Source organism: Bufo gargarizans, chromosome 1 (genome assembly GCF_014858855.1).
Source record: "Bufo gargarizans isolate SCDJY-AF-19 chromosome 1, ASM1485885v1, whole genome shotgun sequence".
Lineage (NCBI taxonomy): Eukaryota > Metazoa > Chordata > Amphibia > Anura > Bufonidae > Bufo > Bufo gargarizans.
In genome coordinates, this window is record NC_058080.1 from 90655023 (window position 1) to 90670902 (window position 15880).

Genomic DNA, 15880 nt, shown 5'->3' on the forward strand with positions numbered 1-15880 from the left:
GACAGACTGATGGGGTTGGTTTTTAGGTGCCATCTGTGCGCTTTCTGCAGAAGACTGGGTGGGAGATAATGTGAACGTGCTGGATCCACTGTCGGCCACCCAATTGACTAATGCCTGTACCTGCTCAGGCCTTACTATCCTTAGAACGGCATTGGGCCCCACCAAATATCGCTGTAAATTCTGGCGGCTACTGGGACCTGAGGTAGTTGGTACACTAGGATGTGTGGCTGTGGCAGAACGGCCACGTCCTCTCCCAGCACCAGAGGGTCCACTAACACCACCGACCATGTCCGCGTCCGCGTCCCTTACTAGATGTTTTCTTTCATTGTTACCTTTCACCACAATAACAAAAATATTATTTGGCCCAATGTATTGAATTCAAATTCAGGCCTTTTTTTTACAGACACCTAACACTATCTGGCTGTCTATTTAGGTACCGTATTACAGTAATACAGGCACAGCAGTAACGACAGATTTAGCTGAATATAAATTGTAGGCTTAGATGACAGGTATACTTTTATGGACAGAATTTGACTTGGAAATGAATGGTAGCGTGTGAAGTTATTGTGGATGACCCTTTCAGCACCTTGAATCTAATATACCATTTTATGGATAGATTTAAAGTAGGCCTGATACAGCAGAAACCACTAATTTAGAGAATTGCTAAGTTGGGAATTGTATTTCAATCCAGAACAAAAAGTGTGCTTTGACGGACACAAAATAACTTGACCAGCTACATCAATAACCACAGATTTAGCTGAATATAAATTTGAGGCCTATTATTTAGGCGCTGGGTGACAGGTATACGTTTACGGACAGAATTAGACTTGGAAATGCACGGTAGCTTGTGTGTGAAGTTATTGAGAATGACCCTATCAGCACCTTGAATCTAATATACCCTTTTCTGGATAGATTTAAAGTAGGCCTGATATAGCAGAAACCACTAATTTAGAGAATTGCTAAGTTGGGAATTGTATTTCAACCCAAAACAAAAAGTGTGCTTTGACGGACACAAAATAACTTGACCAGCTACAGCAATAACCACAGATTTAGCTGAATATAAATTTGAGGCCTATTATTTAGGCGCTGGGTGACAGGTATACGTTTACGGACAGAATTAGACCTGGAAATGCACGGTAGCTTATTTGTGAAGTTATTGAGAATGACCCTATCAGCACCTTGAATCTAATATACCCTTTTATGGATAGATTTAAAGTAGGCCTGATACAGCAGAAACCACTAATTTAGAGAATTGCTAAGTTGGGAATTGTATTTCAACCCAGAACAAAAAGTGTGCTTTGACGGACACAAAATAACTTGACCAGCTACAGCAATAACCACAGATTTAGCTGAATATAAATTTGAGGCCTATTATTTAGACGCTGGGTGACAGGTATACGTTTACAGACAGAATTAGACTTGGAAATGCACGGTAGCTTGTGTGTGAAGTTATTGAGAATGACCCTATCTGCACCTTCAATCTAATATACCCTTTTATGGTTAGATTTAAAGTAGGCCTGATACAGCAGAAACAAGTGATTTATGAAATTGCTAAGTTGGGAATTGTATTTCAACCCAGAACAAAAATATATCCTTTGCCAGATAGCAGACAGTATTACAATTGGCTGGCCACAGCTGAACACCAGATTTAGTGTACTGCTATTTTGGCAATTGTATTTCACCCCTCAATAAAATAGCAAGCACAGCCAAGCCCCTGATGTAGGATATAGCAAAAGAATAACCACACTATTGATGGTTAAATGGACTTGGTGGCAGCTTGCCCCTGATGTAGAATATAGCAAAAAAATAACCACATTATTGATGGTTAAATGGACTTGGTGGCAGCTTGTGCTGGCGCACCACAAGACACAAAATGGCCGCCGATCACCCCAGAAAAAAGTGACTGAAAAACGCTCTCAGCCTAAAAACAGTGAGCAATTGAATAGCAGCAGTTCAATGATCCACAGCTGTAGATCGATCACTGAATTAAGTGTTTTTGAGGAGTTAATCACTGTCTAATCTCGCCCTAACAGTCGTAGCTGCAACCTCTCCCTACACTGATCAGAGCAGAGTGACGTGCGGCGCTACGCGACTCCAGCTTAAATAGAGGCTGGGTCACATGCTGCACTGGCCAATCACAGCCATGCCAATAGTAGGCATGGCTGTGACGGCCTCTTGGGGCAAGTAGTATGACGCTTGTTGATTGGCTGCTTTGCAGCCTTTCAAAAAGCGCCAAGAAAGCGACGAACACCGAACCCGAACCCGGACTTTTACAAAAATGCTCGGGTTCCTGTCACGGACACCCCAAAATTCGGTACGAACCCGAACTATACAGTTCGGGTTTGCTCATCCCTAGTCATAACATGTGATCTGATCTTCATCTAAGTCACAAGAATAGACAATCACAGTCTGCTTAAACTAACAACACACAAAGAATTAAATGTTTTTATTGAACACACCATGTAAACATTCACAGTGCAGGTGGAAAAAGTATGTGAACCCCTAGACTAATGACATCTCCAAGAGCTAATTGGAGTGAGGTGTCAGCCAACTGGAGTACAATCAATGAGATGAGATTGAAGGTGTTTGTTACAGCTGCACTGCCCTATAAAAAAAAAAAAACACACCCAAGTCCTGGGTTTGCTTTTCACAAGAAGCATTGCCTGTTACGAATGATGCCTCGCACAAAAGAGCTCTCAGAAGACCTACGATTAAGAATTGTTGAATTGCATAAAGCTGGAAAGGGTTATAAAAGTATCTCCAAAAGCCTTGCTGTTCATCAGTCCACGGTAAAACAAATTGTCTATAAATGGAGAAAGTTCGGCACTGCTGCTACTCTCCCTAGGAGTGGTTGTCTTGTTACCTGCTCAATGAGGTAAAGAAGAATCCTAGAGTGCCAGCTAAAGACTTACAAAAGTCTCTGGCATATGCTAACATACCTGTTAGCTAATCTATGATACGTAAAACACTAAACAAGAATGGATTTCATAGGAGGATACCACAGAGGAAACCACTGATGTCCAAAAAAAACATTGCTGCACGTTTACAGTTTGCACAAGAGCACCTGGATGTTCCACAGCAGTACTGCCAAAATATTCTGTGGACAGATGAAACCAAAGTTGAGTGGAGAAGTTCTGTGGAGAAAAAGAGGCACAGCACACCAACATCAAAACCTAATCCCAACTATGAAGTATGGTGGTGGGGGCATCATGGTTTGGGGCTGCTTTGCTGCATCAGGGCCTGGACGGATTGCTATCATGGAAGGAAAAATGAATTCCCAAGTTTATCAAGACATTTTGCAGGAGAAATTAAGGCCATCTGTCCACTAGCTGAAACTCAACAGAAACTCAACAGGACAAACCCAAAGCATAAAAAAAAAAAAATGAAGTAAATCAAAAACAGAATGGCTTAAACAGAAGAAAATGCGCCTACTGGAGTGGCCCAGTCAGAGTCTTGACCTCAACCCAATTGAGATGTTGTAGCATGACCTCAAGAAAGCGATTCTCACCAGACATCCCAAGAATATTGCTGAACTGAAACAGTTCTGTAAAGAGGAATGGTCAAGAATTACTCCTGACCGTTGTGCACGTCTGATCTGCAACTACAGGAAACGTATGGTTGAAGTTATTGCTGCCAAAGGAGGTTCAACCAGTTATTAAATCCAAGGGTTCACATACTTTTTCCACCTGCACTGTGAATGTTTACATGGTGTGTTCAATAAAAACATGGTAACATTTAATTCTTTGTGTGTTATTAGTTTAAGCAGACTGTGATTGTCTATTGTTGTGATTTAGATGAAGATCAGATCACATTTTATGACCAATTTGTGCGGAAATCCATATAATTCCAAAGGGTTCACATATTTTTTCTTGCAACTGTATATTATCCACTATGTTCCTGAAGGTGATAAGCTGGAATCAGGAAAATGCAAACTGGTTGTTCATGCTGACCAACCACTGAAAGTGGCTACAATAGATATGTGAGCATCAAAACTAGACAATGAAGCAACGGAAGTTGGTTGTCTGGTCTGATAAATGATGATTTCTTTTATATAATGTGGATGACCAAATGGATTTGCATTGCTTACGTGGGGAAAAAAAATGGCACTAAAATTGCAAGCCAGTTACTGCTCAGAAACCTTGGGTCCTGGATAATACAACCCTGCAAAATAGTTCAGTAATGGTTTAATAATATATATGACAAAGAGTATGAGATGCTAACGTCTTGGTTCTAGATACCAATGGACGCCTTCGGGAGTTCTTGTAGAGTCTAGTGTTATGTGGAGGACCCACACAGTATTAGGCAGGTTATTTTCAATGTTAAGGCTTATTTCTGTAAAAGAATGCAGAACCCTCTCAAAATAGTACTTTTATTATCGAATGCATGTTATTGGACCTACTTAATACAATGCAAAGTGACCCTGATTAGTAAATTGAATTATAGATTATGTTTTCCCATCTACATTCTAAAATTAACAAAAATTAAATTTTCAATTTTAACAGATACCTGTATATGTAATTACTTCATTACAAAGAAACCAACAGTAATAACGTTTCTGTGCTTCTAGAACACAATGCTTCAAATCACAGAAATCAATGTAGCTGCTAAGGATTCTATTTTAACATTTCCAATAGACATCACTACCAGCAAATGATTCTAACACTAATGAAAAAAAATGAGAATCAATTTTTATGTTCTATTTTGCACACATTTTCTTTCTTCTGCCTCTACGAGGCATATCCTTAGTATTAAGCTTATTTCTGCTTAGGTAAATATGAATGCTACACACGTGTCCAAAAGTTTAACCCCTTAAGGACCCATGACGTACAGGTGCGTCATTTCTTTCAGGGACTTAAAGACCCTATCCGCAGCAGGGGTCCGGTAGTCACTGATAAACGGACCGCGGCACGTGCAATGTCGGGTGGGGATAGGAGCTGCCATCGTGCTTCTGTGACGGGGACCCGATGGCATGGAAGGCAGCGCAATGCCTCCTTAGGCATCGGGGCTGACTTCCGGTGGAGAGCCTGTGAGATCCAGACCCCTAATCTCACAGGCAGGAAGCTGTATGAGTAATACACACTGTATTACACATAGGGGTAGTGAACTCAGTGCTGTGGTTGCCAACAGAAACAAAACTAAAAACAAAAACTTCAAAAATAATGGAAACAACAAAAGAAATCTGTTTGTTACACAGTACAGCACGGAGTTCACACAGATCTGCCACATTGTAAAAAGGCATTTTCCTGTCCTGGCATATGATAGAGAATGGACAGACATAGTTGCAGATAGGGTTAAATGTGCAGCCAGAAGAGCACCCACTATAGCTATGTCAGTCCTAGCTTGTATCAGGACAAGAAAAGATTGCAGCCTGTCTGGCTCACGACCAAAGGAAGCTATAGATGCGGACATTATAAGTGCATATGTTGCCCCCACATGTCGATATCTAATACTTTTGTTTAAGCCTCAACTGGCAGGATTTTTCAAATGAAAACATATCTTAATTGCAACACAACCTTTGCAGTTTATTTAATCACATGCAGAAAATGCAAACTGCAATATGTAGGTTGCACCACTAATGCCATAAAAAAAACTGAATATGCAGGCACATTTCCGATTGAGGCCCGCCATGGCAGTTGCAATATATCTCCAGTTAGTCTGCATTTTGCTGTCTTCCATGGTGGTGATACATCGGCTCTAGTGGTACATGGTATAGAAAGGGTTTTTTTGCCAAAAAGAGGAGGGGATTACAAAAAAAAAATTATTAAATAGAGAATCCTTTTGGATTTTTGCATTGAACACAGGACAGCCTGATGGTCTGAACAGACGTCTAGACCTAATCTTACAACAATAAACTCATCATGTCATTGTTCCTGCACTTCACAGCTGTCCCTTAAAAAGGTTAAAAAACTCAAAAAAACTCTCTCCTTTAATTTTGTTTCCTATAGCCAGTGCATATGTTGCACATTTTTGTATAGTTTTTTTCTGTTTATTGTGTTGTTGTTTTTTTCTCATGAGAAGTCTTGTTCATAGGTGTTGCATGTTTTAGAGGCTGCCTGCAGTCATGTGACCACAATTAGTGAAAACAGGTGCAGTCCCTCTATAAATACTACCACTTTTTAATGTTGTATTGTGTCATGAGTAAGGGAGCAAAATGTCTTCAGTAGCCCGAAACATGTAGACAACGACTTTGTAACTGTAACTGGATGTGATTTTACCGCAAGCAAAATACATTTTTCCTTTACCGAAGTAGAGCTGGATTTCTTCAACCATATTGCAATACGTTACCCGGGCCTGAAACGGGTCCTCCGTGCTCACAGGTGAAGGTGGGGCAGGTGAGAGCTGCTTAATAGAGTTGAGCGAACACCTGGATGATCAGGTTTGAGAAGTTCGGCTGAACTTCCCGGAAATGTTCGGGTTCGGGATCCGAACCCGACCCGAACTCCGTCCCGCAACCCGAACCCCATTGAAGTCAATGGGGACCCGAAATTTTCGGCACTAAAAAGGTTGTAAAACAGCCCAGGAAAGGGCTAGAGGGCTGCAAAAGGCAGCAAAATGTAGTTAAATCCCCTGCAAACAAATGTGGATAGGGAAATGAATTAAAATAAAAAATAAAATAAATAAAAATTAACCAATATCAATTGGAGAGAGGTCACATAGCAGCGATTCAGGCTTCATGTCAAAGCAGAGAATCATGCTTCATGTCACCCAACACTGGAACAGGCCACTGTCAGATATTTTTAGGCCCCGGCACCGAGACAGAGGAGAGAGGTCCCATAGCAGAGATTCAGGCTTCATGTCATAGCAGAGAATCAGGCTACACATCACCCAAAACTGGAACAGTCCATTGTCAGATATTTAGGCCCCGGCACCCAGACAGAGGAGAGAGGTCCCATAGCAGAGATTCAGGGTTCATGTCAGCAGAGAATCAGGCTTCATGTCATAGCAGAGAATCAGGCTTCACGTCACTCACCACTGGAACAGGCCATTGTCAGATATTTAGGCCCCGGCACCCAGACAGAGGAGAGAGGTCCCATAGCAGAGAATCAGGCTTCATGTCATAGCAGAGAATCAGGCTTCATGTCATAGCAGAGAATCAGGCTTCATGTCATAGCAGAGAACCAGGCTTCACGTCACCCACCACTGGAACAGGCCATTGTCAGATATTTTGGCCCCGGCACCCAGACATAGGAGAGGGGTCCCATAGCAAAGATTCAAGCTTCATGTCAGCAGAGAATCAGTCTTCATGTCATAGCAGAGAATCAGTCTTCATGTCATAGCAGAGAATCAGGCTTCACGTCAGCCAAAACTGGAACAGTCCATTGTCAGATATTTAGGCCCCGGCACCCAGACAGAGGAGAGAGGTCCTATAGCAGAGATTCAGGCTTCATGTCATAGCAGAGAATCAGGCTTCACGTCAGCCAAAACTGGAACAGGCCATTGTCAGATATTTTGGCCCCGACACCCAGACAGAGGAGAGAGGTCCCATAGCAGAGATTCAGGCTTCATGTCAGCAGAGAATCAGTCTTCATGTCATAGCAGAGAATGAGGCTTCACGTCAGCCAAAACTGGAACAGTCCATTGTCAGATATTTAGGCCCCGGCACCCAGACAGAGGAGAGAGGTCCCATAGCAGAGATTCAGTCTTCATGTCAGCAGAGAATCAGTCTTCATGTCATAGCAGAGAATAAGGCTTCACGACAGCCAAAACTGGAACAGTCCATTGTCAGATATTTAGGCCCTGGCACCCAGACAGAGGAGAGAGGTCCCATAGCAGAGATTCAGGCTTCATGTCAACAGAGAATCAGGCTTCATGTCATAACAGAGAATCAGGCTTCAAGTCACCCACCACTGGAACAGTCCATTGTCAGATATTTAGGCCCCGGCACCCAGACAGAGAAGAGAGGTCCCATAGCAGAGATTCAGGTTTCATGTCAGCAGAGAATCAGTCTTCATTTCATAGCAGAGAATCAGGCTTCACGACAGCCAAAACTGGAACAGTCCATTGTCAGATATTTAGGCCCCGGCACCCAGACAGAGGAGAGAGGTCCCATAGCAGAGATTAATGCTCCATGTCAGCAGAGAATCAGGCTTCATGTCATAGCAGAGAATCAGGCTTCACGTCAGCCAAAACTGGAACAGTCCATTGTCAGATATTTAGGCCCCGACACTCAGACAGAGGAGAGAGGTCCCATAGCAGAGATTCAGGCTTCATGTCAGCAGAGAATCAATCTTCATGTCATAGCAGAGAATCAGGCTTCACGTCAGCCAAAACTGGAACAGTCCATTGTCAGATATTTAGGCCCCGGCACCCAGACAGAGGAAAGAGGTCCCATAGCAGAGATTCAGGCTTCATGTCAGCAGAGAATCAGTCTTCATGTCATAGCAGAGAATCAGGCTTCACGTCAGCAAAAACTGGAACAGTCCATTGTCAGATATTTAGGCCCCGGCACCCAGACAGAGGAGAGAGGTCCCATAGCAGAAATTCAGGCTTAATGTCAGCAGAGAATCAGGCTTCATGTCATAGCAGAGAATCAGGCTTCACGTCACCCACCACTGGAGCAGTCCATTGTCAGATATTTAGGCCCGGCACACATACAGAGGAGAGAGGTCCCATAGCAGAGATTCAGGTTTCATGTCAGCAGAGAATCAGTCTTAATTTCATAGCAGAGAATCAGGCTTCACGTCAGCCAAAACTGGAACAGTCCATTGTCAGATATATAGGCCCCGGCACCCAGACAGACGAGAGAGGTCCCATAGCAGAGATTCAGGCTTCATGTCAGCAGAGAATCAGTCTTCATGTCATAGCAGAGAATCAGTCTTCATGTCATAGCAGAGAATCAGGCTTCACGTCAGCCAAAACTGGAACAGTCCATTGTCAGATATTTAGGCCCTGGCACCCAGACAGAGGAGAGAGGTCCCATAGCAGAGATTCAGGCTTCATGTCAGTAGAGAATCAGTCTTCATGTAATAGCAGAGAATCAGGCTTCACGTCAGCCAAAACTGGAACAGTCCATTGTCAGATATTTAGGCCCAGGCACCCAGACAGAGGAGAGAGGTCCCAAAGCAGTGATTCAGGCTTCATGTCAGCAGAGAATCAGTCTTCATGTCATAGCAGAGAATCAGGCTTCACGTCAGCCAATACTGGAACAGTCCATTGTCAGATATTTAGGCCCCGGCACCCAGACAGAGGAGAGAGGTCCCATAGCAGAGATTCAGGCTTCATGTCATAGCAGAGAATCATGCTTCACGTCAACCAAAACTGGAACAGTTCATTGTCAGATATTTAGGCCCCGACACCCAGACATCGGAGAGCGGTCCCATAGCAGAGATTCAGGCTTCATGTTATAGCAGAGAATCATGCTTCACGTCACCAAACACTGGAACAGGCTACTGTCAGATATTTTTAGGCCCCGGCACCCAGACAGAGGAGAGATTCATTCAACTTTGGGTTGCCCCGCAATATAATGGTAAAATGTCTTTGTACCGTGGATCCAGCAGGGTGGCAACCCAGTAGTCCGCACACGTTAAAATGTAGGCAACTCTGCTGTCGTTGCGCAGGCACTGCAGCATGTAGTCGGTCATGTGTGCCAGGCTGCCCAGAGGTAAGGACAAGCTGTCCTCTGTGGGAGGCGTATCGTCATCGCCCTGCGTTTCCCCCCAGCCACGCACCAGTGATGGGCCCGGGCTGCGTTGGGTGCCACCCCGCTCTGAACATGCTTCATCCTCATCCTCATCCTCGTCCTCCTCGTCCTCCAGTAGTGGGCCCTGGCTGGCCACATTTGTACCTGGCCTTTGCTGTTGCAAAAAACCTCCCTCTGAGTCACTTCTAAGAGACTGGCCTGAAAGTGCTAAAAATGACCCCTCTTTCTCCTCCTCCTCCTGGGACACCTCCTCTTCCTTCATCGCCCTAAGTGTTTTCTCAAGGAGACATAGAAGTGGTATTGTAACGCAGATAACGGTGTCATCGCCACTGGCCATGTTGGTGGAGTACTCAAAACAGCGCAACAGGGCACACAGGTCTCGCATGGAGGCCCAGTCATTGGTGGTGAAGTGGTGCTGTTTGGCAGTGCGACTGACCCGTGCGTGCTGCAGCTGAAACTCCACTATGGCCTGCTGCTGCTCGCACAGTCTGTCCAGCATGTGCAAGGTGGAGTTCCACCTGTTGGGTACGTCTCATATGAGGCGGTGAGCGGGAAGGCCAAAGCTACGCTGTAGCGCCGACAGGCGAGCAGCGGCAGGATGTGAACGCCGGTAGCGCTAACAGACGGCACGCACTTTCTGCAGCAGCTCTGACATGTTAGGGTAGTTGTGAATGAACTTCTGCACCACCAAATTCAGCACATGCGCCAGGCAAGGGATGTGCGTCAAACCGGCTAGTCCCAGAGCTGCAACGAGATTTCGCCCATTATCGCATACCACCAGGCCGGGCTTGAGGCTCACCGGCAGCAACCACTCGTCGGTCTGTTGTTCTATACCCCGCCACAACTCCTGTGCGGTGTGGGGCCTGTCCCCCAAACATATGAGTTTCAGAATGGCCTGCTGACGTTTACCCCGGGCCGTGCTGAAGTTGGTGGTGAAGGTGTGTGGCTGACTGGATGAGCAGGTGGAAGAAGAAGAGGAGGAAGCCGAGAGGGAGGAGGAGGCAATAAGAGGCAAATAATGTTGCCCTGCGATCCTTGGCGGCGGAAGGACGCGCGCTAAACAGCTCTCTGCCTGGGGCCCAGCCGCCACTACATTTACCCAGTGTGCAGTTAGGGAGATATAGCGTCCCTGGCCGTGCTTACTGGTCCACGTATCTGTGGTTAGGTGGACCTTGCCACAGATGGCGTTGCGCAGTGCACACTTGGTTTTATCGAATACTTGGTTGTGCAGGGAAGTCACTGCTCTCTTGGAGAAGTAGTTCCGGCTGGGAACAACATACTGTGGGACAGCAAGCGACATGAGCTGTTTGAAGCTGTCTGTGTCCACCAGCCTAAATGATAGCATTTCATAGGCCAGTAGTTTAGAAATGCTGGCATTCAGGGCCAGGGATCGAGGGTGGCTAGGTGGGAATTTACGCTTTCTCTCAAATGTTTGTGAGATGGAGAGCTGAATGCTGGCGTGTGACATGGTTGAGATGCTTGGTGACGGAGGTGGTGGTGTTGGTGGTACATCCTCTGTTTGCTGGGCGGCAGGTGCCAACGTTCCTCCAGAGGCGGAGGAAGAGGCTGAGGCGGCAGCAGCAGAATAGGCCGAGGCGGCAGCAGCAGAAGAGGTAGCAGGGGGAGCCTGAGTGACTTCCTTGTTTTTAAGGTGTTTACTCCACTGCAGTTCATGCTTTGCATGCAGGTGCCTGATCATGCAGGTTGTGCTAAGGTTCAGAACGTTAATGCCTCGCTTCAGGCTCTGATGGCACAGCGTGCAAACCACTTGGGTCTTGTCGTCAGCACATTGTTTGAAGAAGTGCCATGCCAGGGAACTCCTTGAAGCTGCCTTTGGGGTGCTAGGTCCCCGATGTTGGCGGTCAGTAGCAGGCGGAGTCTCTTGGCGGCGGGTGTTCTGCTTTTGCCCACTGCTCCCTCTTTTGCTACGCTGTTGGCTCGGTCTCACCACTGCCTCTTCCTCGGAACTGTGAAAGTCAGTGGCACGACCTTCATTCCATGTGGGATCTAGCACCTCATCGTCCCCTGCATCGTCTTCCACCCAGTCTTGATCCCTGACCTCCTGTTCAGTCTGCACACTGCAGAAAGACGCAGCAGTTGGCACCTGTGTTTCGTCATCATCAGAGACGTGCTGAGGTGGTATTCCCATGTCCTCATCATCGGGAAACATAAGTGGTTGTGTGTCAGTGCATTCTATGTATTCCACCGCTAGGGAAGGGCTAGGTGGATGCCCTTGGGAAACCCTGCCAGCGGAGTCTTCAAACAGCATAAGAGACTGCTGCATAACTTGAGGCTCAGACAGTTTCCCTGGTATGCATGGGGGTGATGTGACAGACTGATTGGCTTGGTTTTCAGGCGCCATCTGTGCACTTTCTGCAGAAGACTGGGTGGGAGATAATGTGAACGTGCTGGATCCACTGTCGGCCACCCAATTGACTAATGCCTGTACCTGCTCAGGCCTTACCATCCTTAGAACGGCATTGGGCCCCACCAAATATCGCTGTAAATTATGGCGGCTACTGGGACCTGAGGTAGTTGGTACACTGGGACGTGTGGCTGTGGCAGAATGGCCACGTCCTCTCCCAGCACCGAAGGGTCCACTAACACCACCACGACCATGTCCGCGTCCCTTACTAGATGTTTTCCTCATTGTTACCGTTCACCACAATAAGAAAAATATTATTTGGCCCAATGTATTGAATTCAAATTCAGGCCTTTTTTTACAGACACCTAACACTATCTGGCTATCTACAAACCGGATTCCAAAAAAGTTGGGACACTAAACAAATTGTGAATAAAAACTGAATGCAATGATGTAGAGATGGCAAATGTCAATATTCTATTTGTAATAGAACGTAGATGACAGATCAATCGTTTAATCCGAGTAAATGTATAATTTTAAAGGAAAAATAAGTTGATTCAAATTTTCACTGTGTCAACAAATCCCCAAAAAGTTAGGACAAGTAGCAATAAGAGGCTGGAAAAAGTAAATTTGAGCATAACGAAGAGCTGGAAGACCAATTAACACTAATTAGGTCAATTGGCAACATGATTGGGTATAAAAAGAGCTTCTCAGAGTGGCAGTGTCTCTCAGAAGCCAAGATGGTTAGAGGATCACCAATTTCCACAATGTTGCGCAGAAATATAGTGGAGCAATATCAGAAAGGTGTTACCCAGCGAAAAATTGCAAAGACTTTGCATCTATCATCATCAACTGTGCATAACATCATCCAAAGATTCCGAGAATCTGGAACAATCTCTGTGCGTAAGGGTCAAGGCCGTAAAACCATACTGGATGCCAGTGATCTCCGGGCCCTTAAACGACACTGCACCACAAACAGGAATGCTACTGTAAAGGAAATCACTGAATGGGCTCAGGAATACTTCCAGAAACCATTGTCAGTGAACACAATCCACCGTGCCATCCGCCGTTGCCAGCTGAAACTCTACAGTGCAAAGAAGAAGCCATTTCTAAGCAAGATCCACAAGCTTAGGCGTTTTCACTGGGGCATGGATCATTTAAAATGGAGTGTGGCAAAATAGAAGACTGTTCTGTGGTCAGACGAGTCACGATTCGAAGTTCTTTTTGGAAATCTGGGATGCCATGTCATCCGGACCAAAGATGACAAGGACAACCCAAGTTGTTATTAACGCTCAGTTCAGAAGCCTGCATCTCTGATGGTATGGGGTTGCATAAGTGCGTGTGGCATGGGCAGCTTGCATGTCTGGAAAGGCACCATTAATGCAGAAAAATATATTCAGGTTCTAGAACAACATATGCTCCCATCCAGACGTCATCTCCTTCGGTGAAGACCCTGCATTTTTCAACAAGATAATGCTAGACCACATTCTGCATCAATCACAACATCATGGCCAGTCTGCAGTCCAGATCTTTCACCTATAGAGAACATTTGGCGCATCATAAAGAGGAAGGTGCAACAAATAAGGCCCAAGACGATTGAACAGTTAGAGGCCTGTATTAGACAAGAATGGGAGAGCATTCCTATTTCAAAACTTGAGAAACTGGTCTCCTAGGTCCCCGAGTGTTGTAAGAAGAAGGGGAGATGCCACACAGTGGTGAAAATGGCCTTGTCCCAACTTTTTGGGGATTTGTTGACACCATGAAATTCTGATTCAACATATTTTTCCATTAAAATGGTACATTTTCTCAGTTTAAACTTTTGTTCCGTGATTTATGTTCTATTCTGAATAAAATATTAGAAGTTGGCACCTCCACATCATTGCATTCAGTTTTTATTCACGATTTGTATAGTGTCCCAACTTTTTTGGAATCCGGTTTGTATTTAGGTACCGTATTACACTAATAAAGGCACAGCAGTAACGACAGATTTAGCTGAATATAAATTTGAGGCCTTGTATTTAGGCGCTGGATGACAGGTATACGTTTACAGACAGAATTAGACTTGGAATTGCACTATAGAGTGTGTGTGAAGTTATTGAGAATAACCCTATCTGCACCGTGAATCTTATATACCCTTTTAGGGATAGATTTAAAGTAGGTCTGATACAGCAGAAACCACTAAATTAATAAATTGCTAAATTGGGAATTGTATTTCAACCCAGAACAAAAACTGTGCTTTGACGGACACTAAATAACTTGACTAGCCACAGCAATAACCACAGATTTAGATGAATGTAAATTTGAGGCCTAGTATTTAGGCGCTGGGTGAAAGGTATACGTTTACAGACAGAATTAGACTTGGAAATGCACAGTAGCGTGTGTGTGAAGTTATTGAGAATGACCCTATCTGCACCTTGAATCTTATATACCCTTTTAATGAATAGATTTAAAGTAGCCCTGATACAGCAGAAACCACTAATTTAGGAAATTGCTAAGTTGGGAATTGTATTTCAACCCTGAACAAAAATATATCCTTTGCCAGACAGAAGACAGTATTACAAATGGCTGGCCACAGCTGAAACACCAGATTTATTGTACTGCTATTTTGGCAATTGTATTTCACCCCTCAATAAAATAGCAAGCACAGCCAAGCCCCTGATGTAGGATATAGCCAAAAAATAACCACACTATTGATGGTTAAATGCACTTGGTGACAGCTTCAACCTGATGTAGGATATAGCCAAAAAATAACCACACTATTGATGGTTAAATGCACTTGGTGACAGGCTCAGCTTGTCCCTGATGTAGTATATGGCCAAAAAATAACCACACTATTGATGGTTAAATGCACTTGGTGTGACAGCTTGACCCTGATGTAGGATATAGCCAAAAAACAACCACTTTATTGAGGGTTAAATGCACTTGGTGACAGGCTCAGCTTGCCCCTGATGTAGTATATGGCCAAAAAATAACCACACTATTGATGGCTAAATGCACTTGGTGTGACAGCTTGACCCTGATGTAGGATATAGCCAAAAAAGAACCACACTATTGAGGGTTAAATGCACTTGGTGACAGGCTCAGCTTGCCCGTGATGTAGTATATGGCCTAAAAATAACCACACTATTGATGGTTAAATGCACTTGGTGTGACAGCTTGACCCTGATGTAGGATATAGCCAAAAAAGAACCACACTATTGAGGGTGAAATGCACTTGGTGACAGGCTCAGCTTGCCCCTGATGTAGTATATGGCCAAAAAATAACCACACTATTGATGGTTAAATGCACTTGGTGTGACAGCTTGACACTGATGTAGGATATAGCCAAAAAAATAACCACACTATTGATGGTTCAATGTACTTGGTGGCAGCTTGTGCTGGCGCACCGCAAGACACAAAAAGGCCGCCGGTCACCCCAGAAAAAAGTGAATGAAAAACGCTCTGGGCAGCCTAAAAACAGTGAGCAATTGAATAACAGCAGTTCAATGATCCACAGCTGCAGATCGATCACTGAATGAAGTCTTTTGGAGGAGTTTATTACTGCCTAATCTCGCCCTAACGTCGCAGCTTCAACCTCTCCCTAAACTGATCAGAGCAGAGTGACATGTGGCGCTACGTGACTCCAGCTTAAATAGAGGCTGGGTCACATGCTGCACTGGCCAATCACAGCCATGCCAATATTAGGCATGGCTGTGACGGCCTCTTGGGGCAAGTAGTATGACTCTTGTTGATTGGCTGCTTTGCAGCCTTTCAAAAAGCGCCAAGAAAGCGACGAACACCGAACCCGAACCCAAACTTTTACTAAAATGTTCGGGTTCGGATACGTGTCACGGACACCCCAAAATTCGGTACGAACCAGAACTATACAGTTCGGGTTC